General features: G+C 43.2%; 1 protein-coding gene across 1 annotated transcript in view; it reads right to left on the bottom strand.

Annotated features, from left to right (window-relative positions):
* Positions 1–26,154, bottom strand: part of LOC122801073 (claudin-15-like) — a 405,386-nt gene extending 379,232 nt beyond the window's left edge. The window contains exon 1 of the mRNA XM_044070576.1: positions 26,081–26,154. The gene's annotated coding sequence lies outside the window, so the exon portion shown is untranslated. The remainder of the gene's footprint in view (positions 1–26,080) is intronic.
* Positions 26,155–27,016: the final 862 nt, after the last annotated feature.

The following is a 27,016-nucleotide window of genomic DNA, read 5'->3' as shown; positions in this document are numbered from 1 at the left end:
AGGCTGTGGTCAACATTATGGACACTGTGTAAGGGATGGTGCTGTGCAGTGCACCCCCCCGACTTGGTGACATCTCCAGGCCCCTTAGGTAGTCATATGAGGTACCCATGTCATGTCAGGGTGCCATCCATGAGCACGGAGATCACTGGACAGGCATATACAGCACTGTGGTGACCAATATTGGATCACATACCACCTTTAAGGGGTAATGGCTATGCATGGATGTGCGATACCAGCCTTCACAATCCTCACCTCCACTATGCAGCATGCTGTCTACCTTGCAGAAAGACATTTGCCACACCATGATGATGGACATGCTACATGTCCATATCCTGATCTATAAGACATATGTCATGGACAACCACCATCCTAATACTAGGATCGCCACAGGCTGGACAGATCCCTGTGCCATATATGTGACATACTCCCGCCATACCATGCAACCCTGTCCATCAAAACTGCACATGTCATCCCAGTCATACATGGTGTGATGGCCACATGGTAGATGTACTATCAACTGACTGGATCAGTAATGTGGCACTGATGCACCTTGCAGTGGCATAATGGCTGTCTTTTACAGCTTGGAAACCGTGCCCGCACATGCTATGGTTGATAACCATCCCTGCGAATGTCGTCTGACTAGCCATTGTCCCATGTCTATTACATGTGCAATACAGGCGATCCGTGGCAGGATGTTGAACAGTTGTACAGTGCTGTGTAGATGTATATGGCAAAACACATGCATGTACAGGTGTCCATGCGTATGTGTGCATTGTCACTGCTCAAGTCCATTACGGCTGTGTCTGTGTTGATATGTGACATATACACAGCATCCAGGTCAACAGCATTACCATGGACACATCCAGGCATGTGCAGATAGGTAAGAACACAAGTGCAGGCAAATAGACATGCCCACAGCAAGACAGCATTTACATGGAGTATGAACACTGTAATGAGGTGACACACATATATGGTGATGATATCCAATGCATAATGGGTGTGACATGTGTATGACACAAACACGTCAGTCGTGTCAGTGTCATGATACTTTGCAAAGATAACTGTGCAGATGTAGTAGATGTCATAGAAATGTATGTGCAGCAGTATCTCTGTACATCCCTGAAACTGTGACCTGTCACCATCATTATGTCTTACAGATAATGCCCCGTACACGCCTCCCAGCATACAGCCGCCAGGAGGATGATGTCCTCATCCCACAGCTCCATGACAACTATGACCTGTTGTTCAGCCGTGTGCCACAGCATGCGCAGCAGCGGGATGACCTGTGGCAGGATCTACGCAGGAGGGTGAACGATGTGGGTGGCCATAACCGCACCTACCAGCAGGTGCGCAGACACTGCATGGACGTGATACGACATGCAAAACAGCGTGCCACTGCAATCGCCAGGGAACAAGGTGGAACAGGTGGTGGGCCACCAACCCAGCCCCTACTCACACACACCAAGGAGCTACTGGCCAGTCTGGGGACACCCAGGGAACAGCATCCAGAAACACTAGCTGCCATCGTGGAGGTGGGTGTCTCCCAACCAATGAGCCTGGAGTTGCCTGGTAAGTCAGTACTGCACATATGGCTATTATATCCCATGTAGTTGCCTGTGTCACTGTACATTATGTAAAGTAACAACATATGCAAGGTATGTGGACACACATGCTGCATACTACAGTATGCTACGCTGTGTATGCACACATGTGCATACTATATAATATTACACAGGTGAATGTGTTCACATGCACAGTGCAACCTGTGGCTGTCATACAGTCATGGATAATGTTCATACTGGTGTGTCACCCCTATACAGGTACCTCTGGCGTGCTGCACAGATGAGTCTGTTGCAGGTGAGACTGTCATCAGGCATGTTACAGTGTAGATTTATTTGCCATGTGGCCAGTTAACACTTGCACACCTGATGTTTGTTCCAGTCACGATATGCAGGTCGCATCACCCATCATTCACACAGGCCACCCATGTGCAATATATACAAATGAAATGATACACTGACTTGAAACCACAGTACTTGTCATTGCGATATGTGTGGTCAGCTGTGCATACAACGGTGGAGGTGTTCTACAATGGAGGCATATGTAGTATGCATTGGAACAACATGTGTGGTACGCACACAGTACCACACAGTGAGCTGTGATATGGGCAGCCCACAGGTGTCACCATTGTGTCTTATGCCCTAGCATTGGATGCACACATTGTGATGTGCCACCTGACATGTCCCAGACATGTAGTGTTCTATCTGCAATATTGTCACACTATTGCATGACCTATACCCCACATACCAAACATACAACCCATTGTCTGCATAGCCCTGTGGATTGGGACATATCTGACATCTATGGGTGTATGTCATATGGGACAACACAGACATGTGAGATAGATGGCCATCACACACAATTGGCCACACATGTGCACACATGGCCATGGGGGATGGCCAGAGACATGTAGCCACACAATACATGGGATGTGTATACACCCTGTTGCACATTGTCCACACATGGTCCAATTATAGCCTTAGTTGACCGATTATACAGTTGATGTGGTACACTGGACAACCTAAAAGCCTGTGCACAGCTACTGGAGGTGTTATTGAAGTCTACCATATACGATCTGTTGAACATCACGACTGTGTTGCAGTTATGGCTATGCAATGTGTACATATTATGCATTCTACAGCAACATAGATGCCTCATGATGCCATGCAATGGCACAGTGTCTGTACTTCACACTGTATAGCAATGTAGACGGCTCACACTACCCTCCCATGCTCATGCACATTTGCTAAACATGCATTCTATCTGTAGGGCATACACACAACACTGCAATGTGAAGCCCATTATGATGCTGTGCATGTGTCAGGACACCATTGTGTCAGACATGTATGCATGTTAATGCACATGTCAGCAGATTACATGTCAAGGTCACATCAGCCATGTGTACTGTTATCCTGTTCTGGGCCACACAGTGTATCACGGGGATGCATGCATACTACCATGATTGTGTGAACTGCATGGCTACTGATATGACACCTGCTTGCTGTAGTGTGCACCCCAGGGAGGTATGCTTACTAACACTATTAATGTCTGAGCTGCATGCCCTCTGCTGTATCGCAGGCATGCTGCATGCCATCTGACAAATCACATGCATGGTGTGTCTGTGTGTGTCTGTGTTTGTGTGTGTGTGTGTCTGTGTTTGTGTGTGTGTGTGTGTGTGTGTTTGTGTGTGTGTGTGTGTCTGTGTTTATATGTGTGTGTGTCTGTGTTTGTGTGTGTATGTGTGTGACTGTGTTTGTGTGTGTGTCTGTGTGTGTGTGTGTGTGTGTGTGTGTGTGTGTGTGTGTGTGTGTGTGTGTGTGTGTGTGTGTGTGTGTGTGTGTGTGTGTGTGTGTGTGTGTGTGTGTGTGTGTGTCTGTGTCTGTGTCTATTGTACTTTACAGTATTTCTTTGCATTCACAGGTGATGTAGGTGCATTACCCTCCTGCGGTCCATCTGATGTTAGTGTCCCCACAGATACTAGCGGTGATGAACATATGCATGAGGTACAGGCAGGGTTGTCAGGGGCTGAATCTGTGCCAATGGTTACCATCCCAGCTATGTCCCCCTCTTCCCCACACACAGTTCTGCTGCCAACACATACCACATCACCAGTGGCCATAGAGGAAGGACAGTCAGCGTCTGTTACAAACAGGAACAGGAACATGTGGTGGCTACAGAAGGTGTGTCTACACACCATGGTGTCAGTGTAATGACTGCAGATGTGCCACACAGGCATGTGGCCGGTGCTGCTCGTTGGAGGACCTCTGGCAGACATGCACCTGCAGGACAGAGTGCAGCAGCTGGTATCACCAGACGCATGTTCCAGACTGTTATGGCGGCACAGGCACGTACTGAATGGCAGAACAGAGAAGGGCAGAGGCTGCAGAGGGCTGCTATCCATACCCTAAATGACAACATCCAGGCATTGGCAAATGCTCAACAGCAGATTGCTGATGTTCTGGATAGGCGATTGGGTGAAATGGTCGGAATCCTTGACCGAGGCATGGCAATCCGGTAGCGGGAGCTGTCTGTGCTGGAACATCTGCTAGGAGTGAGGCGTAGGCCACGTGGACGTATGCCAGCAACACAACCTAGTGTAGGTCGACGTGAGCATGCCACCTCACATGCCCACTCCCATAGTGCCGGTCTCAGTAGCAGTGCAGCTGGTGCTGTGCTGTCAACAATAGGACACAGCAGGCCACGTGGATGTGGCCCTGGACATTCTCAGTGGGGACACAGTTCCAGCAGACATGTGTCGTCGGACAGTAGCCACTCTGTACCCCCACTTGGCAGTGCCCATGCAACCCCAGGCAGGCACAAGTCACGAGGCCATGGACGGACACAGTGAGCTGTACAACCTGCTCTGTACAATCTGGGGCTGTCAATTATACCCCGTGTAGGCCTCACAAATGGCAGAACTGTGTACACACACACACGCACACAGCAAACACAACTGTAGGGCTCCACAACATCCACATGCATTCTGAACAGAAATGTCCAATCAACTCACCGGCCCTTACACACACACATGATGTTATCCATTGATGCAGCCTATGCCCCTGGCAAACATAACACCCTGTGCATATGATGAAGCCTGTGCCGCATCCCTGTCATCCACACCATCGGTGCAGGGTTATGCACAAATATTCTGATGCACAGGGTGAACAGAATTGTGAGAGGTGTATGTAATATTACCTGTGTATGCATAGTGAGGGATGTGTATGTTGCAGTGGTTGTGTGTGAATACTGAGAGATGTGTATGTGACATAGGTTGTGTACTGTTGACATGCACCGATCATACCATGTAGTGCAGGTGCAGCATGCATTGTGATGTGTTCATGGTATGTGTCTTGGTTACATCTGTAGCACCATGTTAGTTGTGATACCCTGGTTCCCTCCTATGGTGTACTTGCATGTACCTACAGGTAGCAGTGTTTGCAGTCCCCCACGTGTAACTGTGGTTTACTCACAGGCACGTCTGGCAATAGCAGCATGCTACATGTACCCTCAACCTGACTGTTGGAAACACCAACATGACACAGATGTCCGCACATAAACTGCACCTGACGCATGTGGTCAGTGCCACAGGCTACACTGGACAGAGACATGACATACATAGCAGAACACATTACAGGTATGGTGACATGGTGCAGGGGTTGTACACAGCGGTCTGGCCAATGATGATGTGAGGTGTCACTTGGTAGCTGGAGGCCACACTGTGCAGCAGTAGGACCCTGTAACAGTACGGGAACATGGCCACATTCACGGGGTGTACACCACTATAACACACACCCCATAGTGTGCAGGTGGGGACCCTTGCCTATGTGGTCATCACCCTCACAGTACTATGCACCCACACGATGTGTCACAGAGAAGGAACATGCACAGGTAGCCAGTATGGCTGGGACCTATGGCATCAACAGGGTAGTGCCCTGCATCACCATTACGGGTTAGTCACCACATGGGGTTAGTGACCATTTCTCACCGTATATTAGCATACATCCTCACACCAAGCACCAGGCATACATACAGACACACACACACTGTGGTGACCACACATGTGTATACGGACAGCTGACGTGTGTGATGCACCACACCGGCCGATGTCATGGTTCCCACACTGACGTGTGTACAGATCTCTACAATGGTGTACAGGGATGTGTAACAACTAGGACATATTCCCCATGATATGTGGCATCTCTGGTCACACATTCAGACACACATGGCAGGGCTGGGAATGATACACCTGCCATATGATGACACGTTTGCTAGACATGCAGCGGTATTGATTGCATTATGTGTACCAACGCTATATCTGGCAAATGTGCTGCTATATGCACACGGGAGGTTGTAGGTGTTACAGGTGCCATGTGACATATAGTTGGTAACACCTGACCGCTGTGTATGCATTATGTCAGCACCGTCACGTAACAGCGACATAGCGTACTGTTTGCACATGGCATGATAGGATGGTGTGTGACACAACTGTGAGCCACCCCATGCACACATACATCTACACAGGTGATTCACCATGTTATGTACACACATCTCTCCATACGTGCTGTTTGTATGTCACCGTATACAGATGTCAATGATGGGTCTGCATTGCGACTGCATGTCGTAGTTAGGTGCAACTATGTTACGGACATCGGCCACTGCACATGCATGGTTGCTGCATGCACAGTACAGATGTCACATGTGTCTCCTGTTGCCATGTTTGCATGCATTGCTATTGTTGGACATGTGTGTTGACATACATAACACATGGGTGTCACAGGCGACCAGTACAAGGGTATGTGTCCCGGTCAACATTGCTACCCCCTGTAGTGTAAGCATTCAACAGACATGGACCCACCTTCCATTTGCGTGTGTAGCATTGATTAGGCCACTGTTATGCACAAGGTACATCAAAGGCTGTGTATGTATGTGTTGTGTGTGCAGTCCATGCACACATCCACACAATCACATGTATGACATATCCAGATGTGTGTTCATTGGTGTACAGCAACAGTCATGTGTCACAGCTGTGTAAGGGCCGTGGTATGTCTTGAGCCGACCTGTTCATGTATACTGGTATCATTGCAATGCATAACACCTGTTGGATCCCTGTTGTTACATGTGTACTCTGCACAGATGGTGTACACCTCTGTACAGCCCAGTGGTCATGTGTCACATGGTGTTGTGGTACTGTAAGGCTGTGTAGTGCTGCACCGACGACATGGTAATGACTTAACAGCTACAGTGTACACAGGTGACCTGCACCTGTGACAGCTGTGATAGCAGCTGTGTGTGTACAGGTCACTGCATGTGTGACTGCCCTGTGTGTGAGGACAGTTATACCTTACTGTGTCCTTCTGTACTGTGCCTTTCTGTGTGTACACTCCATCTGCATGCATGACAGGCCTTTGCAACAGCTAATTGTGTGAGCATGCCCAGTATGCTGTTGTGTAGATGGACACACAGTACAGTCCATGTATGCAGTTGTGTAGATGGACACACGGTACAGTCCAATCTGAGACCTTCTGTGTTTACACTCCATCTGCATGCAAGACATCCCTTTGCAACAGCTAAGTGTGTGAGCATGCCCAGTATGCTGTTGTGTAGAAGGACACACAGTACAGTCCATGTACGCAGTTGTGTAGATGGACACACGGTACAGTCCAATCTGAGACCTTCCGTGTTTACACTCCATCTGCATGCAAGATGGCCCTTTGCTACAGCCAAGTGTGTGAGCATGCCCAGTATGCTGTTGTGTAGATGGACACACAGTACAGTCCATGTACGCAGTTGTGTAGATGGACACATGGTACAGTCCAAACTGAGACCTTCCGTGTTTACACTCCATCTGCATGCAAGATGGCCCTTTGCAACAGCTAAGTGCGTGAGCATGCCCAGTACGCCGTTGTGTAGATCGACACACAGTACAGTCCGAACTGACATATATTACCAGGTGTGCGGCCATGGCCAGTGATGTCCCTCTGTGCATGGGCATGGCCATTGACATCCTGTATTGCCATGGTGGTCATCCAGGCAACGGATGTCCGTCTTCAACGTCAGGATGGATGCCTACCGAGTACACACTGGGTGACTATCTGGAAGGGTGTACTGTCTGTGGTGCATACTGTGTCTATGTATTGTTGTTGTAGTGCTCCATACGTGTATAGTTGCCCCGAGTACACCACTGCCGTGTGGTTGTATACGTCTACCGTGGGACAGTACTATGTCTGATCATACACTCTCTATACAATCCCTGCCGGCGTCCTGGCATTTACAGATGTTGACATGTGCCTAGAAGAATGCCTGTGGGTCTGCTGTGTTTAGTAATCTCGGTAGCGCATTCTGTAAATGCGTCATGCTGTAGTGTGATAGGGTAGTTAGGTGTAAGTTCGATTCCCAGCCCTGCGAAGTGTGTGTGTGTATGCTCCCATCTGCCTGGGGACTCAGGTTATGCTTTCAGACACTTCGCACCACAGATATATCCTGCTGACGTCTTTGCCTTTGCAGATGTTGACACGCACCTAGAAGAATGCCTGTGTGTCTGCTGTGTTTAGTAATCTTGGTAGCGCATTCTGTAAATGCGTCATGCTGTAGTGTGATAGGGTAGTTAGGTGTAAGTTCGATTCCCAGCCCTGCCAAGTGTGTGTGTGTGTGTGTGTGTGTGTGTGTGTGTGTGTGTGTGTGTGTGTGTGTGTGTGTGTGTGTGCATGCTCCTGTCCACCTGGGGACTCAGGTTATACTTTTAGATGCTTTGCACCACAGATATATCCTGCTGACGTCTTTGCCTTTGCGGATGTTGACACGCACGTAGAAGAATGCCTGTGGGTCTGTTGTGTTTAGTAATCTCGCTAGCGCATTCTGTAAATGTGTCATGCTGTAGTGTGATAAGGTAGTTAGGTGTAAGTTCGATTCCCAGCCCTGCCAAGTGTGTGTGTGTGTGTGTGTGTGTGTGTGTGTGTGTGTGTGTGTGTGTGTGTGTGTGTGTGTGTGTGTGTGTGTGTGTGCATGCTCCCGTCCGCCTGGGGACTCAGGTTATGCTTTTAGATGCTTTGCACCACAGATATATCCTGCTGACATCTTTGCCTTTGTGGATGTTGACACGCACCTAGAAGAATGCCTGTGGGTCTGCTGTGTTTAGTAATCTCGGTAGCGCATTCTGTAAATGCGTCATGCTGTAGTGTGATAGGGTAGTTAGGTGTAAGTTCGATTCCCAGCCCTGCCAAGTGTGTGTGAGTGTGTGTGTGTGTGTGTGTGTGTGTGTGTGTGTGTGTGTGTGTGTGTGTGTGTGTGTGTATGCATGCTCCCGTCTGCCTGGGGACTCAGGTTATGCTTTTAGACGCTTCGCACCACAGCTATATCTTGCTGACGTCTTTGCCTTTGCGGATGTTGACACGCACCTAGAAGAATGCCTGTGGGTCTGCTGTGTTTAGTAATCTCGGTAGCACATTCTGTAAATGCGTCATGCTGTAGTGTGATAGGGTAGTTAGGTGTAAGTTTGATTCCCAGCCCTGCCAAGTGTGTGTGTGTGTGTGTGTGTGTGTGTGTGTGTGTGTGTGTGTGTGTGTGTGCTCCTGTCCACCTGGGGACTCAGGTTATGCTTTTAGGCGCTTCGCACCACAGATATATCCTGCTGACGTCTTTGCCTTTGCGGATGTTGACAAGCACGTAGAAGAATGCCTGTTGGCTGCTGTGTTTAGTAATCTCGGTAGCACATTCTGTAAATGTGTCATGCTGTAGTGTGATAGGGTAGTTAGGTGTAAGTTCGATTCCCAGTCCTGCCAAGGGTGTGTGTGTGTGTGTGTGTGTGTGTGTGTGTGTGTGTGTGTGTGTGTGTGTGTGTGTGTGTGTGTGTGTGTGTGTGTGTGCATGCTCCCGTCCACCTGGGGACTCAGGTTATGCTTTTAGATGCTTCGCACCACAGATATATTCTGCTGACGTCTTTGCCTTTGCAGATGTTGACATGCACCTAGAAGAATGCCTGTGGGTCTGCTGTGTTTAGTAATCTTGGTAGCACATTCTGTAAATGCGTCATGCTGTCGTGTGATAGGGTAGTTATGTGTAAGTTCGATTCCCAGCCCTGCTAAGTGTGTGTGTGTGTTTCCAGCTGCATGACAACAGTACATTGCTTTTACAGTATTCACTCACCATAACATCTGTGCGGCATCTTTGCCTTTGATGCCGCTGTCTACAGGCTAGATGTATGCCTGTGTGATTTCCGTGATCTACTACTCATGGTTGCACGTTCTGTCACTGCGTAATACTGTTGTGTGGTACAGTGGTTACATTTGTGTTCTGCTCACAACCCTGCCACGTGTGTGTGTGTGTGTGTGTGTGTGTGTGTGTGTGTGTGTGTGTGTGTGTGTGTGTGTGTGTGTGTGTGTGTCTGTGTGTGTATGTCTGTATCTTTATATATATATATATATATATATATATATTTTTTTTTTTTTTTTTTTCAGCCCATAACTCTGCTCTTGCATGGACAGCTGACTGTTTCATGTATTGCATATTTGCATAGCTTTCACATACCAATGGGGTATGTTGCAAATCCCAACATTGTCCATGCAACGTCCGTGCTACGGGCGGTGTTACACGCCCTTACAGGCGTTTGCTGTATAGCTTGGCAGATGTCTATCCTCACTCTACTCGTACACGCCGGAGGCTTCATGTATCATGGTTTAGTTTTGCTGTGTGAATGTCTATTTGTGCTGTGTGCATGGCTGTGGGTATGTCCCACTATCATCATTTGTAAAGGTGACAGCCCTATAAGTACTTCATGTAGACTGCTGTGTCATTTGACATGTCAGCACATACCTGCGGACAGTACTGAACATCCTACTGCAGCGCTTTTCACACCTTCTGCGTTATCTTGCAGTCGATAATGCTGTTTCCTCACACATGTATCTGTTTCTGATCATACCACTCCACCTCCTAGAGCAAACATCTGGACAAAGCCTTAACTGATAGTGGGACACATAGGGGCAGTATTGACATGTTGCTCTTACAAACGTAGATAGTTGATACAATAATAGGGTTTGCATTAGTATGACTTTTCTGATGGATTTGGTGTCTTAAACTCACATGTTTGTCATTATTTCATGACTTCAGTTATCAGGAATTTGCCAGAATGGTACTGATGTTACGTGGAACACACCAAACATATGAGGCAGAACTCTGCACATTCTGAGTAAATCTGTACAGTTGCGGAGTATGTGTCTGATACAATATATCAACTTTCTGACACCAATACACACACTGTATGGCGGCATCACAGGCCACATGCCATTACATTTATATTGCAGGACACACCCACCCAGAGGGTTGTATTCCTCACACAGGCCAACAGCTGCTTATCCACACTAATTAGTCTATCATGTATCGTATGTGTACGCCGGTATTTGCGCTTTCGGTCAGTGGCAGAGCTCATGTACGAGTATGGGGGACTGGACATTGTAACGGTGACACTGCATGACACCCTGAGGGACACATTTCTTTTGAGTCTATTAACCTTCCACATTGACTTTCACAGGGCATACGTTGTCATTCACATTTGTTGGAGTACATGTGTATGACTTGTACAGGTTTTGTCATTTGTCCTGATGTCTTTCTTCTCACCTGTCCACCTAGTATCACTAGTTCTGTACATGTATTTTGGACAGGTTACCTTCATACCCCTAACATGTACACATTATGGGTAAACGCCCTGACGTTTGACCTTTGCTCTTGTTACATTTGTCATAGTAATGTGCCTTTCTGGTAAATTACTGGCAAGGCATTACGAACTGTGCGGTTAGATAATAGTGACTGACGTTTCTATGTCATGATTAGTAACACTCATAACATTCGTATTCCTGGCTACGCCAGTATTCTATCAATGTTCTGACTTTGTCTGGGGTATATCTAATATAGTCCCTATTTGTATTTCATGTACTATGCCTTAGTGCAGCTGTCTTATTCTGACAGTTTGCCAGTTATGGTTACCATCTTGGTCGTACGCATGTCCATCCATGATAATCGCCTACATGACACTGATATAGGGCCCTACATATTCCCACAATGGTTTACGCAATATCCAGTGGATGGTTTGCCCCATTATTGAGAATATAGGCGTGTGCTATACCCACATCACTCCCACGGGGCGGGCCTACTAAATCTCTGCCAAACAACACCTAGGCCCATTTCTGCATACCCGTGATTCCCATACCTGACACCCCTCCACAGTACCCATTACACATGTTTAATGTGAGCAGTACTGAAGTGTGGAGACACTTATATGCACTCCCCACTCTCCGGATATCAGTTCGTACGTCATACATTCTATCGACACATGTGTCATTACCCTTGCACCTGCTACTGTTGCATGTACAGCTATATCGTATTTGCTGAGGTCACTTATTTTGCGTCAATGACGGTTGACACTACGTATGGATCAATTTTTGGGGTCCTGCAATGGACACCTATATGCATGTTTAAAGTGTAGAACTTGCTGGACTGTCACTTTCTGGCCAATGGTTTGGAAGGCAGCGGTTTATTCACCTTTCGTGCATGTCTGTTTGTCTACCCATATTAGCTATGCCGTGGCCTATTTATGTACATATGTCATATCTACGGGACATATGTTTGTTGTGTATACATATATACATGTACAGTCCTCATTTCATAATTTGCTTTGGTTTATGTCTGTGGATTATGTGTATACACATATATCTATATCCATACCATACCTTTCCACTGTACAGATTGTCGCAGAGTGTACAGCTGGTTGCCTCTTTATCTTCGGTGTGTTTTTCATAAACTTGTGTCTATCTGGCAATGTAGTGGCATTTCATTTAAGACTTACGTTGGGAAATACTGGCAAGCAGTTCAGGTTACGACTGCATACCCTTCAGAGAATCCATGCTACTGACACACTCGTTATTTTATCCACTTTCTATGTTTGTTCTGGCACATATCTGGGGTTTGTCCCTATTTGTACTGGTAGTTTCATACTTTACGGGGTTAACAGGTTTGAGCCATGTATAGCTAATGTGGGGGAAACAGCATTCATTTACTATGCTGTGAGCGGATCACACACGCACAGGCGCACTTCCATTTACATGTTGTGGGTTACATCTGTTTAATAAATGTGTGCTTGCACGGCCTTTCATACATCTGACCGTAACACTTACTCATCTGTAGTCCGGTTTACGGACTGGTGTGAAACACATGGTTCACCTTTACGTATTTAACTGTGTGTACAGCACGAACGCATTCATTACACTTTACAGGGATATCTGCAGTGGTCGTAGGTCAACCGGGACTGCATTCAAGTTGGACGGATGCCGGAAACAGTATTCTGTTGCTGTTCTGCCTCATTGATATGCATACCCATAGTACTTAGCTATATCAACATACGCCTCACCGCTTCACTTACAACACAGGCATCCATTCCCCTGCTGTGAGAAATGCGGTACTACATATTACACATTCCATATTGCCTACTGCTGTGGACCCCAGCTGCATTGTTAATCACTCCGAGGATATGCAGAACACCACAGCATATAGTCGTATCACATACACGTTTGTGATTGTCAGGGTGTTCATGTAGTGATCTGGGTATGGGCTTGTCCGCCTGGTGAATGGAACTTCCCTGGCCGAGTTCAAATGTCAGATGAAGCATGTGGACAGGGAGCATCTCCCTATTATGAAAATTTTACCTGTATTTATAGACACGTGTTTGGGCACCTATCAGGAGCTTATTCTGTTGGCTGTACATATTATGGGTGGGGTTGTTATGGTCCATACTCCACGGTGAGGAGGGGGGGGTTCCCATTCACATTTGACTATTACCTGTATTCATTCATACAGGGATTATTTTCTTGGACATGTTGTGACTACAGGTATGCAGTTGTACATTACACAAATGTCATGGCTTGTTACTGTACATATGTATGGACCTCTTTGAGCAACAAATCTGCGCAAACCCTACATGATGGGGAGAGTAAGAGGGACACATTTTAACTAGTTTCCTTACAAGCTTATAACGTTGATAGAATACTAGGTTTTGCATTGTCATGACTCTTCTGCGGGATGTGGAGTGCTATACTCATTATTTTGTGATGTCAATCCACACCTATTTACCGGACAGATGCAGGTTGTCGGAGGCACACAACACTATGAGCCAACACTTAGGTCATTCTGCGAATATCTGGACAGTTGAGTGATATGGTACGAACCTCTGTAATACGCTGTTGTGTTCTGGCACAACAGTAGCTCAGCATTAGGGACAGATGTTGGGATGTGCTGGCAGACAGTTGAGTTTCAGACTTCATACTCCGGACATTAATGCCATTGTGCAAACTGTCATTCTATGATATATCTATGTTTATCCATCCACATGGATATATTCCTGCTTGCACCTGTTATACATTCTACGGATCTCACTCCTCTGAGCTCTCCATACTCCTGCTCCTCTCTACCCTCCAGCTTAACCAGACTTAGCTGACACTCACTTGACTCCCAGTATGTCATTGTTGTACATTTCTGCATTACCACTACAAACTCTGGATTTGCACTGTCTTATTATGCACATGTTATGCATGTGTATTTCCTGACTGTATGCCTTTTACTCTTGTATTTTACCTTTAACATTATGTAGCCTTTATTTCCTTGTATTGCTTGTGGGGCTTTTCTACCCAGGCCTCCGCTGTTACTGGGCACTTCTTCGCCCAGTGGATTTCCCGGGTACTCAGACTGCACATACATGAATAACTTCTAACAGCTATCTTTGCATATTGTACCTGCTGTTGTACCTTTGTCTCACTTGTAGTCACGGCTCTGTCTGGATATCTAACTCACACGGGTTGTCAGGTATGGTCGGTCATGCCGGCAGACACTAGGTATCCCTCGCACTTCATCAGGGTTCTCCTGTTAATGTCGGGTGTCTTCCTCACCCTTCTGCCGTTTGCCACTATGCGAGTGCGCGATATATTCTCCCGCATATTTGTGTGGGGACACGTGCGTCACGGGAAGGTGTTTTATCCTGGGTACTGGGTTATGCTTGACCACTCAGGTCTGGACAGTGTCTTGGACCTGTACTTCACGTTCTGACTTGTGTCCAGATATGTACAGGATTGGACATCTTGTCATCATACCCGTTCTACTATTTACACAGGTTACTTATCCCGTAAGGGATATTCCGGAAATTGGACCATTCCACACAGAAACGATATCAAAATGTATTTTGGCTTTATGAAAATGTGCAGGGGGTTTAACATGCAGGGAATACATGGTTTGCTATCCTGACACTGACTAGGGTGACAATACCTACTACATATGCGTAGGGGTCGGTATGTGTAGCTGTGTCTGCAACGGACCAGTGGGCCACGTATGGGTGGATTTAGTGGACGTTCTGTTACAGGGTTGGGTTGTGTGATGTGGAGGGTATGCTGGGTAGCCCATTATGCAGCCAGGTGTGTTGCATTTGTTATGGCCAGTTCCATCAGGACCAACCTGTGGGTATGTGACGGTGACATATCTATACATTTTGATCGCACATTTACATGATACATATGTTTGTGGGACTGTGTTCTACACTATGGCCTGTCTGCTCGTCTTGCAGCTGTTTCTCCATATGTTTGTGTTTATGTCCACTTCACCCGCTGCCCCCTCCTATACCTCTGGTTCACCTTTTCTGCATATGACACAGTATCGCCTTTGCGGGTTTTACCATTACCCATCCACCCCTCACATGCAATTTACTCACATCCGATAGCTCACTACTTTTGTTGTTGGGCCATGACATATGTATGGACATGATTCGGACATGACAGTCACTACATATATCTACTTTTCTCCTCGTGTATTTTGTTATGGACACATCTGCACACCTATGTACCCTCCCTCACATTATGGGCCAGAGTAGCACATTGACTGCCCTACAGGTGTCGGGTACCTTTATGGTTGTGTGGACTACCCTGCCATGTTTGCTTCCCACGTGCTATACCTCACACACATAGGTACACGCCCATACTTCACTTTCATTACTTAGTTGGTATACCCGGGTACTACCCGTTCGGCTGTGTCACATACTAGTTTGGCTTCTACCGATGACTCCCGGGATTTGCACACCTATTGTACTCATTGGGGGGAAGGCACCTTTTCCGATGTCCATGCTATTCCTTCCACATATCTGACTGTTGTGGACAATGCCTCTCCACAGTCTATGGTACTGTTTCCACCTTTTCAATTGGCCGCAATGTAACTTTTGCGGTGGAGACAACACATTTTCCACGCCGACACATACCCACGGTCAGTTCGGCAGATAGAACTTACAACTCTTGCCTATATCTAAGCTTTAGTCTTGTAGCATTTCAGTGGCTTATTCTTTTTCTTATGACATTTATGTAATATACGTGTGGAGAACAACTGTTTAATGCCACTATTACATGACGTCTGAGGGATAATTATGTCCTATAATCTCTGCACATTTGCCATGTTTACATGCTTGTATCAGGACACATCTGGCCGCGGCGGTACTGTCGCTTGCAAAGTGGGACAGGTGGTATTCTTAGTCGATGGTACGGGTCATACTGTTCCTTTCGGCCTACATGTGTCCTTATTGTTGTAGCTGTTTCTATGCTCCTGATTAGTTTACATGTGTATTCTATTCCCTATCACATTTGTTATGTGGGATACAGACATACCTTTTGTATGTGACTATTACATTCCTTGTGGGATATGATTCGGACATGACAGTCACTACATATATCTACTTTTCTCCTCGTGTATTTTGTTATGGACACATCTGCACACCTATGTACCCTCCCTCACATTATGGGTCAGCTGGTGACCCTCTCCATTGGGCTGGACGTACCTCCTGGTGGCGCCCTAGCATATGATATGTTTCACTTCCACATGGTATAGCTATAAACACTACGTTGGACCACGGGCACGCATTTTTTCTGTCATTTGTTCAAGGGTAGGGGCCTGTTATTCCCTATCGTGCATTTGTGTTTGCTTCTTCATTTTCTCTTTGCAGGGACTATCTTGCATGCTTTGTATATGTTTCAGTCTCCACGGACACTGATAGGTGCGAGTATTACTGCAGGCGGACTATACTATTCAGCAGTTTCGGATGCTCATCGACAGCCGACATTGACATGCCTCCCTCCACAACTTCGGTATGCCCCATGCACTCACGCACATTTCCTATGCACGTGGCTGTGGCGGCTGCACACCTTCATTAATATGCATATGGCGCTACTACTCCATATATATGCCGCACGGCTGGTGCAAGCCTTACACCGGCCTTGTGCTGAGCTTCATGAATCCGGGGGAAGGTCTATGTTAAATCAGCGAATTCTTAAAAAAGCGAACGTTGATTAATCGACCCTCTTTAAGTGAAAGCTTAAAATCCTGAACACTCGGAAAATAAAACCCTTCAAAACAGTAAATAAAGCGGGGAACTTCACCCCCCCACACCCCCCAACTTAAATATACTAACTCTGAGATCACACCACAGTGGAGGAAATGGCAAAGTCTCGAAAACGGCCTAGCAATATTTTTCCCCTGGGAAAAAAATCTCTGTTCCGAGTGTTTGGTTAAAGAGGGTCGATAAATCAGTGTTCGCTGATTTAATATAGACTATATATATATATATATATATATATATATATATATATATATATATATATATATATATATATTTTTTTTTTCCCTTGAATATCTACCTTGACCCCCTCCTTGACATGCATTTCTGTACAGAGCTTGATATCTTACCATTACCCCATACCACTTCATCAGAGTTATGTGAATCTAATTAACACTGAGGACTAAAGCTTTGAGTTGTCAATGAGTGCTTCTTGTGCCCATGGTACAGGGTATGAGTCCTTCCTATGAACCTATAAGGTGTTTGAAATAGTACCAGCTGTAAAAATACTTCAGCAAGTCATAAACTCCAAACTCTGGCCATGTAGTATAAACATAAGTTCAACATCAGATCTTTGTTGCAGTAGCCTAAGCTATTTGTGTTATATCCTGCCTAGGATATGACCACTGGAGCTTTCAAAGCATTAGGACACCTTCTCTGTTCTCTAACTGCTAGGTGGCTCGAGAAAAGGCACTTAAATAAAGCAGTCAGAGCACTCACAACTGGAGTGTTTTACAGTGGAACAAAAAAAAAATAAATACTGCCTGAGTATACAGTCTTCTTTCATTGTCCCTCTTACCCTAGTTAAAAAGTGTCATGTTATTCAGCCTTGAACATGACAGTCATGTCGCAATCTTAGCTTTCAATGTTTTACTAATTAGAAACAAAACCCTAAAATCAGGGGTACTTTTTAAGCATTGTCTGTGTTCACTTAAAAAATTAATAGAAAAAGCATGTGTATTAATATGCATTTTCTGTAGAATAAGTTTATAACCATATTATCTGACATTATGTTGTAACTGTAATTTTCATTGCTATGTTACTTATTAAAGAAGGACAATCCACAGATTTAAAATGAGGGACATTCCTGAAAATTAGGAACAGATGACAGATATTGTCACATCATCTTTAGTGGCTGCAAAATAAATTGTTTCCTTAATCCCCTGTTGACTTTCAGGTTAAAATGAGTGCATATAGTTATAGGTTCACAGGTTCATGGGTGTATATTAGGCAAACGACTTATAGGGCCTTTTTCCCTATCCGTGTAACTCAAATGGGACCCACACATTTTATTTATATAGGGGTGATTTACTGATTGCTTCTGTCATTTAGAGACAAAAGCAGCAGCCCATGGATGAATTTTGAATTACCATCCATTGGTTCTAATAGCACTTAAATAGGGTTACGGAGGAATTCTGATTCACATGGGATGGGAGGCCTGTTCCAGAGAATGGGAATTCTCTGAAAAACATATCTGTCGCTCCAACATGTCCTGTTTATGTTGCTGTGCTGAGACCACTGCTGAGACAAACACAACCTCTTTATCTCTGGTAAAGACACCAGACTAGAATAGTTACCAGCTAATTCACCATCCTCAAAATCCAGTATACAAATCCTAAACAGAGCTCTGAATGACCACTTCTCCACAATAGCACTCTCCAACAAAGTAAGCAAAATGTCCAAGAATGGCTATCAGCTTCAAGGCTGATCCCTATGACTGTAAAGTTGCGGCAGCCCTTTGGTGATCCCATGTCAACTGGGCCAGTGTTTCCTGAATACAGTCTGCATTACATAGAATGTGCTCCTTATTACTATTCTTTAAACATGCGACATATACTCTGCCCTGAACTGAATGAGTAGATGACAATAAAGCAACAAAGCATCTTGGTTAATTTGAGACCTTAAAGTAACACTGAATTGTTGAATCAAATGCTAGTCTAACTATAAATGTTCTGTCTTACAGTCAATTAGACTACCAGCTCTTCATACAGCCTTGAAATTTCTGTAAAAGAGAAACCAAAGCCACTACAGTAACTCCATGAAGAAAGAGACAAACTGACATTCTGTGTAACAATACATCTGGAGACAGACTATCTTGGTAAATGGCAGAAACAAAGCTAAAAAAAAGTACACAGCATAATATGTACCTACATATCAGTGGGAAAACATTCCTGCCACACTTGCCTTTTGAAGTTATTTTCCTATAATCCTTCAGAGGTTCAAAATCTAAGATGTACCAGTTGTCATATAACCTGCTATAAAGTGAACCTTATCCAGTCCTTTAACTTACAATCCTCCTGTCTTTACTCCATAAAAATCACCTTTTTGGACAGATGTTCTTCCTCTGATATGAAAACAGCATCACACATTCTTTAAAGTATGCTATCCTTACATCTATAAATTGTTCCTAACTCTGTAAAACACAGTTATCCCAACACACTAATCTGGCACAGTGACACTCACTCCACCATTCATAACAACTAGTTTCAATTTTGCCTCCATTTTTCCAGTTTACTGGAGACAGCAGTATTACCCCATTTAAATACCCACATTCAGAGTTATAGCTTGCTGCACTGTAAGCAGTACTTGTTTAGGTCACATCACAACACATGCAGTGCTGTGCTCACACTCAGAAACACTATTCATCATACTGCTGAATGAGGCAGGCTTACCAGGACTACTACTGAACAAAAAGTATTTGTCTTAGTGTGACACCACATTTTACCAGTTAACTCACTACTAAATCAGGGCTACTTAACCTCACATAGAAAAGATGGTTTAAAAAATAACTTTCTAAAATATCATTCATAGTTATTGAATATAACATGATGTCTTTTAATTTTATTCATTTCATTTTATATAAGTAAGCTGGGCCCAAGGGCATTTTTATCGGATGTGACCTCTTAAACTGGAGTCAAAAGGAGATATAGATGATAATAATCAGCTGTCCAATCATAGGCATTATGTCATGTTTTTGAAATAAATGTCAAAAAACTTCATGTAAGAAGTGAATTCTGGCATCCAGTTTGAGAACACATAGCAAAGGTCATCAGAGAGCCGAGCATGATCCTTTGTAATACACAGGGCCTTTCAGGTGCACCATGTGAAAGCTTGCTTAAAAAAGACTGTATGGCAACATGATGTGTGTGTGTTACAGCTTTTAAAGCTGTTACTCACTTACTGATGAAGTTATCTGTTAACTGCTGTCTCACTTGCAGCATGAGGTTCTGTTAGAACCTAGTTTATAACACAAAAAAATTATGATCAGATTTCCAGTCATAAGCACCTTGCTATGTGGTCGACATATGGTTGTCAAAAAAATTACCTTGAGAACATTGTGAAGTGACACCTGATGGGAGGTTTTAGAAATTGTAATGACTTTTGGAAACTGAATGACAGTTCAAAGTTTGATAGCTACCCTATGCCAGGAATTAATGGCTAGACAGAGAACTTAGAAAAAGCCAGATACTTGACAACACTATACTTGTCAAAGAGATACTGGCAGATACTACTTACCCCCTCTGCCAAAGAAAAAACACCCTTTGACCCCATGATGGCCTATTTTTTTCTCTGTATTGTTATTGTATTTGATGTTTTCCTTTACATTAATGTATAACATTGCGTAATTTTGTGCAGAGCTTTTCACCCTGACCCTCCCCTAAAAACACGTTTTTGCCCAGTCAGACTTTCCCGATCCCAACCAACAAATGGAAATAAATACGTAAATAGAAATAAATAATTTCAGTATACAATGTTAACATTTGGCTTGCATGATACTCCAGCTACCTTTCCTACCTTTCAGAGGAAAATGGATAAAACACTGAAGCCTCGCTCCTGATATGCTTGAGTATACCTAATTGATACAGTCATTCACTCAAGAGGACTAGGAGAGAGTCTCACTTACCAAACGTGCAGGCTGTTTTAGGATCTGTAAGACAGACGGCATGATTGAATGCTAAAGAATGTAAATTGGGTATGGAGGAAGCCAAGTATTTTGGATATCTTATAGGAAGAGAGATAGTAAAGCTTCAGCAAGAAAAGATACAGACCATAAATAATTGGATGTTCAGAATACAGTAAACAGGAGCTTACCTGAAAACCTTTGTGGTTTGTAATATCATAACCCACTTGGGCTATTGTGGAGTACACCTAGAGGAAATATCTACAACACAGAGCTGAAATCAGGGCCTAGGTAAGGCCAGGAGCCTGGAACTTTATGGTGACTGCATGAGTGTCTGACAAGGTCTGTAGAGCTTATATAGCTGGTGGGCGGTAATTAAAGGTACTGCTTTCTTTTGAACTGAAAGCCAGTTGGTCAGTTATTTTCATTTATCTTGTGGCATACAAAATACATCTCTGTTTTACTACAACTGATACTTTCAGCGTTTGCTTCAACTTGCAAAAAGCACACAAACATGCACACACATATATATTGATATATGTCTGTACATCAAGAAATTAAAGCATTGACTGGCTAATGATCAAGTACAAATGCTTAAATACCAGCCACTCGAAAATAAAAAAAAAATAAAACGTAAAAAGATTTTTTGCAGGGGGTCAAGCCTGCCTGCAACCCCCAAAAAATCTCTGCTAATTTTATATATATATATATATATATATATATATATATATATATATATATATATATATATATATATGGGTCTAGGTTAGAAGATCGACAGCCGACATCACCGTCAACGGATTAGCGGGCGCCAGATGATCGACACTCGGAAGACCGACGCTACAGATTAAAACGCCGATGCCAGGGGATAGTGACTTGGAAAGAAGGCTGTGTGAGTATGCGGTGGTGACGGACGTTAGGGTGCGAGTAAGGTAAGTGTGGATAGTGACAGTCTGTGGGGATAGGGGTGGGTTAAGTGAGTTAGGGTTAGGGCGCGGGTTAGGTAAGGGTGCGGTAGTGGTATTTTTTGGGTTAGGGGCGGGTTAAGTGAGTTAGGGTTAGGGCGCGGGTTATGTAAGTGTGCGGTAGTGGTATTTTTTGGGTTAGGGGTGGGTTAAGTGAGTTAGGGTTAGCGGGTTAGCTGAGTGTGCGATAGTGACGGACCTTAGGGTAAGGGTTTGGGTTAGGGTTGTACATAGTTGTGTGTGTGAGGTTTAGTGTGGGTTTGTGAGGATTTTGGTGTGCTTGTGTTCTGTGTGGTTTTTGGATAAGGGGATGTGTTTTGTTAGTTGATTGTTGTTATTGTGGTGTGTGCAGTGTATGGGGTTTTGTGTTTGTGGACCGTCGGTTACTTGTTTGTCGGGCATGTGAGGTGTCGTGTTTATGGTTTGTCGATAATGTGGTGTCGATGTTTCTGTTGTCGGTGAAAGTGGCTGTCGATCTTATGACCTAGAACCATATATATATATATACCAACTCTGAGATCATACTACAGCTGAGAAAGAGCAAATTCCCCAGTTCCCACTGTCCTCTTCCAAACACTTAAAAAGCCAGTGTGCAATCAGCTGATTTTTGATTACACTTACTTTTTTTCCCTTTAACAAAATGAGCATTCGACCAATAGTATTGATACCTTATATATATATATATATATATATATATATATATATATATATATATATATATTTTACATTTGTTGACCGGGCTAGTCTAGTTGGATGCATGTCCATTTTCAGTAGAGGCCCGGGGAGAAAAGCTCCACTAATGGAATAGTAAAATTTGTAAAAAAAAGTAGTAAAAACAATGCTAGTAGAACAGCCAACAAAAATACATCAGGGGAAAAATTGCTAAACAAAGGTATTGCTAAAATGAGAGAAACATATGTAGCATTGATATACACAAGACAGAATTTGTTTAAGTCAGTTACATAAGGGGGACTAACACTAATTATTTCAGAATTTTTTTTTTGTGTGTCACTGTAGAACAGCAGAAATAGTAGGAATTATAGTCAAAGAACAGGTGTGAGACAGGAGCCATTAAAAGTGTCAGTCAGGGTTAGTACAAGGGCAGAGCCATTGGGAATTAAGGAAGGTTTTTAGATTCTTCTTGAAAATGGGTGTGGAGGCCAGTGCTGTAAGTTCGCTTGGAAGCTTGTTCCAAATAGGACCAATAGAGTTGGAGAACAAACAGTCCCCAGCTTTGTTGTGGGATTTATGGGAGGCCGCTGGGAGCTTGATGGCTGAGCGTAAGGAAGAGAGGTTTTTATAAGGGCTAATAAGAGTGCAGAGTATGGCAGCATTCATGGGGTGACAGAAGATTTTGTGGGTGATGCTAAGTTTTTGTAGCAACAGTTGATTTTGTAATTCCAGCCAACCAAGTTGTTTAAGATTTATGCAATGGTGGGTGCAAAAAGGAACTCCTGTGGCAAATCTGGCAATGTTGTTGTATGAAGTTGCCAGTTTATTGATATTAGATTTAGATAAGTTGGTAAAAATTGGTGAGGCATAGAGAAGGGTAGAGAGCAGGTGCATTTGTGCGATAGTAGTTCTAGCTGAAGCAGTGAGGAAGGGTTTAAGCCTATATAGAGATCCAAGTTTTCTATTGACTGACTTGATGGTTAAGTTAATATGAGAATCAAAGTTAAGATAATGATCTATTGTGACACCTAGAAATCTGGTGGTAGAGTCAGGGGATATTATTGTACCATTGTTAGATGCTATATTGAAGTCAAAAGTAGAGGATTTCTGTGTAGGTGTGAATAGTAATAATTTAGTTTTTTGGGGGTTAAGAAGGAGACAGTATTGATAGAACCAGTTTTCAACTGCTGTAAATACTTTTTGGGTATTAGTCTGAAGTTCAGCTGGGGAAGGTGCTGAACATATCAGTGTTGAATCATCTGCATATTGAATGCAGGTGGTTTGTGGAAGGGACATATTTAGAACATTAATAAAAATAGAGAAGAGGAGTGGTCCAAGAATGGAACCTTCTGGGACTCCAATTTTAATGGAAAGCTGAGAGGATATGTGATTGTCCCAAAGAACTGCTTGCTGTCTATTTTCTAAGTATGAATTAAACCACTGGATTGCCTGGGAGTCTAATGCCAGAGATTTAAGGATGTTTAGTAAGAGTTTATATATATATATATATATATATATATATATATATATATATATATATATATACACACACACACACACACACACACACACACACACACACACACACACACACACATATGCACACACTTCAATAGCTATACCTATAGACACATGTATACAGATATACATTATATATAGATAGTGAGAGAAAATGAAAACCTAATCAAGGAGTGTCAGTACATGTAGGACAAATGGTTGTGGTGAGTAGTTCAGAAAATTGTAATAGTTGTCTGCTATTTGTGGCTATAGTCACATGTATGAATAAGCAAATGTATATACATACATATATATATATATATATATATATATATATATTTATATATATATATATATATATAGATAGATAGATATACATGCATACATATACACACACACACAAATATACCTACATATCTTGTATGACTTACTGGCCTAAAACAATTGTCCTAATTAAAATGCCTTTGTCCAAGTCCGGTTCGATTCTCAGCTAGAGCGTCTTCTGCCTGGAGACATGCGTGAATGGGCATACTTTCATTGAAGGTTGTGAGTCAGGGCTGGTAACTCGGCACGTAAAAATCAACTACCAATCATTAGCGGACCGGAGTTCCGCTGTGGCGACTCCTAACCGGGAAAAGCCGAAAGACACAACAACAACATATATATATATATATATATATATATATATATATATATATATATATATATATATACAGAGAGAGAGATAAATAAACAATTTATCTTTGTGCCTTTGGCTTGGGTGCAGCTGACAAGAGTCCTTGGACCAGTCAACACACCAAATTAACAAACAAACAAACAAACAAGCAAACAAATAAGGCATAACATTTAAAATGTGCAGATTATATGCACAGATGTACATTTGCATTTAAAGATCTGCATAAAGAAATAAACTGCATGACAAATTATTTTTCTTACTTTTTTACATTCTTCAAACTAATGCTGTTAAAATGTGTTCATATTAGCCTGTATACTTACATTTTCCCCAAAGACCAGGAAATGAAACTGACCTAGTATTTGAGACAGAAACACCACCATCTTATCACTAGTGGCAACAGCTTTCCAGTAAGTCTGAGCAAGAGAAGCTGTATTACCAGTGTAATACAAGAAACACACACACCCACACACACACATACACACACACACACACACACACACACACACACACACACACACACACACACACACACACACACACGCACACACACAATAGTGGTCTATAGAATACAGTTATTTAAAATCCTGTATGGTCTCATATACAATTACTCCAGAATATTTTTTTTTTATTTAATTTCGTGGAATGTAGTATTGCCATGGACAGTTGTTTTGATTTATAGATTGTGATTTATCTTATTATAATAGCAGATATAAATGAGTACTAAATTGCACCTGACCTTGAGAACCTTGACCTATTTTTTTCTTTAGTATATTTATTCATCAGCTAAATGTTTAGGATTGGTTAACTTGTTTAGAACCAGCAATATGAGTCTGTATATATTTAAATAAATGATTATTACCAGTTTTCAAAATGACAGAATTATTATGTTTATCTACTTGAAATGTATTACTTGGGAAGGCTCAGTAAGTCAGGGATTTTGTGTGTGTGTGTGTGTGTGTGTGTGTGTGTGTGTGTGTGTGTGTGTGTGTGTGTGTGTGTGTGTGTGCGCACATGCAACAAAATAAGGTGTGTGGGACACAGTAAATTAAATGAGCACGAGATAAGGAACTTATACTGAATATATATAAATAATAATTTGGCAATGCAGAATAAGTGTGATTCCTATTAAAGCCAGTGCAAACAACTTGATACAGACAACTGCAAAACGTGGAGTGACACAAAGGATTCCAGTGCCACACTACTACTTTGTTTTCTCTTCACACTGTACAATTATGTGGAAATCACTATCTAAACATACTTCTGTCACTGTAAAATTGTAAGTCAAATGTATAGATCCCTTTTAGAACAAGAAATTAATGTTATAATATTTACAAATTCTCATAAAGTATAAACAGTATGAACAAAACAGACTATAGGTGTTTTGTTAATAAGACGTACATTCTTACCTGTTACCTCGAGGGGGATTCTGTGTGCTTCACTCAGTGACAGCTACAGGCAGACTGCTGTGCATGCCCTCTTATGGAAGTAGGTTACTCAAATTGAGTAAATATAACCAGGACAGCCAAGCATCTTTCTTTCCAGCCCTCCAAAAAAAAAATCAAATGAAGTGTGTCCCTGGAATAATGCTGTTGACTTAGCTGGGCAATTGGGTTGAAGCACAACGATCCTGATACCATCTCTGACCTCTGACAAACAAACCGCTTACGCAGTCAAAGAGATTGACCTAATATTTTCCAAAATTCATCCCTCACTGCAAAACTATTTTCAGTTCAACTTTTCTAGGGGGTTAGACAAATATATTATTTCTGTTTCTGGGGCTGACATCACAATGTTATGAAAAAAAAAAGAACTACAGTTTTTGCCTGCAAAATCAATGATCCATCAGCATACATACCATCATGAAATATAATACGGACTGGGGGGGGGGGGGGCACGTGTGTGATGAATCATTTAAGTTTAACCCCACTCTCATGAGTACCTGTCATGACAGAAAGAATGCCACGCATGATGTAAAAGGGAAGACGGGAAAACTGCGTTACAAGGTGGACCAGCTCTGCTGTCCAAGCATCATGCAAATTATGTCATATCAGAACAGACAGCCCTTAGGGACCATTTTATTTTATTATAAATCATTCAAGATTGTTTTGCATACATTACAAAACAGTCAGTTTAATTTTTTTTATTTTCTTGTGGCACCTAATCAATACTCTTGAATCTGAGCACTTTGTCTCATGTTTTTTCAACACAAAACATACCATGAACAGCATCTACTGCCCTGCAGTACACCCAGTACACTCAGTATACTTACTACAATCAGTCTTCCCAGTACTCTCAGTACTCTCAGTATACCCAGTACACTCAGTATACTTACTACAATCAGT

Source organism: Protopterus annectens, chromosome 4.part1 (assembly GCF_019279795.1).
Source record: "Protopterus annectens isolate FY-2018-M chromosome 4.part1, PAN1.0, whole genome shotgun sequence".
Lineage (NCBI taxonomy): Eukaryota > Metazoa > Chordata > Ceratodontiformes > Protopteridae > Protopterus > Protopterus annectens.
Note: the sequence above shows the minus strand (reverse complement) of the source record. Positions and strands in the feature narration are given on the sequence as shown.